This window comes from Channa argus, chromosome 11, assembly GCF_033026475.1.
Source record: "Channa argus isolate prfri chromosome 11, Channa argus male v1.0, whole genome shotgun sequence".
NCBI lineage: Eukaryota > Metazoa > Chordata > Actinopteri > Anabantiformes > Channidae > Channa > Channa argus.
The window spans coordinates 25,242,964-25,247,603 of NC_090207.1; positions in this window are offsets into that span (position 1 = coordinate 25,242,964).

A 4,640-nucleotide genomic window follows, 5' to 3' on the forward strand; every position below is an offset into this window, starting at 1 on the left:
TCTTTCTTTTGTCAGGTGCGCTTTTACCATCTTTGCCAGTACAATTCAAGGTTGACATCTCCAACTGGACATTGGCTATTAGGGTTGTCTGGAGTGAATTGAATAATTTAGCATCTTGCAGTTGGACCAGCCATGATTGCGAAAAAACAGCAGAACAGTAACAGTGTGTAGTTTGTTTAATTTGCCGTATTTTAATGAGGGGGTTAGATTGTCGACAGGCTACACACACTGATCATATGTAAGAATATAATTTATATCATCCAACTATCCCTTATCTTAACCTCTTCTCCTGTTCAGGGTTGCATGGGACTGGAGCTTATCACTGCTGTGATTGGGCGAAAAGAATGGCGCACCCTGGTCATGTCTATCCTCATTTATATCAGCATATTATTATAGTTTGTGATATTAGAAATTCAATGCAGGAATGTGGTACAGTATTTCTCAGCTCATTATACAGTAACTATCTGAAGTGTACTCACCTCTCACTTTTTCCTCTCGTGAGCTTCCTTCCATGCATAAATCCCTCCCAAGTGCAAAGCACCCGTACCCCCACCCTGACATCTGGCTTCTCCGTGGCTGCTGACCCCTTGAGGTCACAGGTCATATGGAGTAGGAGGGGCAGGAGAGTGAGAGGAGGCGGAGGTAGCGCTTTCCTTTTCAGTACCAGTGAGGGGCTTTAAAGGGGAAAGGGGGCTAAGAAGGGGGAGAATCTCTTTGTGAAAGTGATACTGCTGATTCATTGACAGAAAGTGATACTGTTAATAAATAATTCCATAATTTAAAAAAAATGTTTTAATTTTAAGAAAGTTTTAACATATTTACAAGGGCATAAATTACAAACAGTTCCCAATCATTACTATGATAAATAAGTAGTTTTTAAGTTATCGTCACTGTTTATGTTGCCACTGCTGCTATAATTTGTTACTACGGCCCCAAATTCTAAACATCTTGAACCTATCACGTAGAGAACAAAGCATGAAAAGATTTACATTGAGTAAAATCAGAATACTGTTAAATGTTCTAAACAGAAATCAAGAATAATATTAGTAAGAGCTGAGCAGAGGTGCTTACAAACAAACCAGAGCTACGCAGCCTCCTCTCCACCATGACCACTGTACAAAGCAAAAACCAAAGAGGGAGAGACAAGGAACAACATGGGATAAGGTAGAGCGAGACAGGGATGCTTGGACTCCTGGAGCACGGAGATCTGGCATGAGGCACCATCAGTTAGAGAAAGGTTAGGAGAGCAACTTACGAACATGGAGAGGGGCATGTTTTCAGTAACTTTCTAATAATCTCATTGGCCGGAAAACAGTGAACTATGTTGTACAGTATGTCGTCAGTTTGAAGGATTAATTAAGATAAGACTGCAACGACCCTGCTGGAAAAAGATTGGCAACAGGTACAACCTCTGAAGCGATCACAAAAAATAATTTGCAAATGGTAAATTGAGGTGAGTAGATGGCAAGACCACCATGTTTGTTTTATCTGAATGTAAACATCTACCTTTTCACAGCAAAGAGACAGACACGTTTTTCTCATTTGCGTAGACACTTGTGTCCACTCAGCAGTCACAGTTAACGCACAGGCCATGCAGATTTTTGTTTTTCAAAATGCTCTCACACTAACCAAACATTAAAAACAAACTACAAAAGGTAATTTTTCTCTGCACCAACAACACTTCTTGTAGTCAGTGGTGGATGAAGTATTCAAAAACTGTACTTAAGTAAAACTACAAATATACAAACGATATTTGTACTCTAGTAAATGTCCCCACTGAACTTTCTACTTAAGTAAAAGTAAGTAAGTACATGATTTATATTTTATTTAAATGATGCTTTCCACCACTGCTTGTAGTCAGACTTTCACACTCTGTCAATCAGCCACTACGCAGACAACAAAATAAATCTATCATTATCCCAAAATCGCGTGTTGATTTTACCAGAGACAACAAACCCTGCTACTTCTCTGCACCTGTACATTTTTCAGATGGCTGTTGAATTACTTTGCTAAAACAATGTTCTTGATTCATTACAATCATTAAACAGGTCTTTCTGCGTCCAACCTTTTTTTAACATGCATGCGTACATCCGTTGTTTGCTCCTCTCAATTAGGACACGGGGTTTCATCAACGTCACACTGACGTTCTCATCCCTCATCTTTGATCTAGACTTGCAAATAGTTGCACAGAGGAGCAGCATTATGTATTGTTCATTAAAGATTTTTGCATACGGGGATGCACATGTATATATATGGGGGTTAAAAAATTGGTACGTAACATCTATTAGCTGAGAACATGTGTTTTCCTTTTGTTTCACACTCTTAAGTCAATATAGACTTGGGTCACTGAAAGACATGTGTTTACAAAAAGATGTTTTAAAGTGTTTTTCATAACACTATATTATTTGTCCAAGAGACAAAATATAAAGAGCAGAGGGCCCAGAAAAGAGCCACGGGGTGCTCCATATTTCTCATAACACAATGTTGATGTAAAGAATATACACTATTCTTAAAGATCAGTCAGATTTCAGTCAGTGCATGCAATGATTTTTGTAGTCAAAAAACTGCACTGAAATGGAGAAAGAGAAGCAAACAGGTGAGGTTGTAATTTGAATCCATATTAATGTTACAGTGTGCAATTTGGGCTAGCACTAACATGAGACATAATTTAGTCCTGTCTGTCCCTCCTCCCTGCTGGGATACAGCTTTCCTGAACTAAACTCTGCACAGCCCTTCAGGTAGCCAGAGTTTTAAAAGTACAACTAATAGAAAGCGAATAAATTTACTCAGTAACTTCTTCTATAAGTTATTGCTTTTCTCTGATTGGTCAGTGGGGCAAAAGTCCCTCAAAACTGTTTAGGAAGTAAATACATCTGTGTTGCTGCCAGTCTGTGTCACATGAGGCTTTCACCGAGATCAGTGTTTGAGCATATTTCTGTTTAAAACAAAAGATGGTAGATTTAAGCAGGGGATAAATTAGCACTCATATACAGAAACATACATACAGAAACTCTTTCGAGTACAGAATAAAAAATAGAGTCAGACACTAGTTCCTAATTATTAAGAGACAATGGATTAAAGTCAGTCACTGTAGTAATGGTTCAGTGTAGTGAGACTGTCTATTTCATCAGAGACAAATGATGCTCACTAAACTTCCTGGCAAGCTCAAATGTCCTGTCTAGCTTGGCTTTTGTGATGTGGGACTATGTCATTCTTTGGTTATTAACACTAACAGGCTCACTGTCAGCCCTGTGGCTAACAGAGTCTGAGTTAGGGGAGATGAGCTAACTGACAAATACACCTCTGTGGCCCCTAATGGTGGAACACCTAATGTATACCTTTATGATATGAGTGACAGAGGGGGTATTAGTGGTGGGTTAAGAAGCTTCCCAAATACAACATATAAGATTAAGAATAAAACAGCGAAGCAAATCATTCGAATCAAAATGCAAAACGCAACATGGACATTGTGATCAGAATCAAACCCAACTTTAATTTAAACTGTTAAACTGACATGAGGGTAAATTGTAAGGCGTCTGAATCTTGTCTACTCACATTTCTTTGCTTATCAGCCAGCAGTCAGGGTCAGATTGATCATCTGTGCCATAGACCTCCACTGCTGGCCAGAAAATATTAAAAAACACATCAGCAAGACACACCACTTCACTAGGTGACAGAGATGCAGATAGTGGAGTTGAGGTGCACCTGCTACTGCTTGTTTGCCCAACTCATCAATTAAGCACTGCAATAAGTTTTGTACCACCTGCCTCATTAAGATTAAGAAATACAAGGATTTAAAAGAAACCTAAAGAACCCTGGAAACAATGCATTTGCAGAAAGGCAACAAAACAAATTAAAAGTATATAAATGTAATATCTATGAGACTTCAGTTGCCTAGTTTGGACTATGATGGATTGCTGAAGCTGTGTGATTGATAATTGACATTTCCTCCACACTTCCTTAGTTTTTTGTTGTGTACCTGTACGGGCAGGACAGTATATATAATTATCATTCTTATTGGTACGTGTTGTTCGATGACCACACGTTATTTCCAACATGCATCCAGGTTTAAACTTAGTGGAGGTTCAATCTAACAGAGTTGCTGAAAACATAATACTTCTACTTCACTGCATTTCAAAAGTACAGTGGTGGAAGAAGCACTCAGATCTACTACTTCAGTGAATGTATTCGTTGCACAGTGTAAAAATACTCTTACAAAAAGAAGCCCTGCATTCAAAAAGTTACTTAAATAAAAGTACAAAAGTATTAGCTGAATAAATATTTAAAGTACTAAAAGTGAAAGTACTCTTTATGTAGAATGTTTCATTTCACATCAAAACAATATATTATTGCATAATAATAATAATTATAATAATTGATGCAATAATGCACAGTAACATAACAGCTGGTAAAGAAACAGCTTATTTTAATTGCAATTAATTATTATTTTAAGCCTCAATTTTGAAAAAGTCTCATCATTATCCTTCTTTATTACACACTTTGTAGTGAAGTCAAAGTATGTTGTATGATAAATTAATGCTGCCATTCTGTGCTGTGAATATAATACAATTATATAAAACTTCCTCCCATTCAAATGTTAATTTTTAGCCTAAACTTTATATTTGCAACTATATTTATAC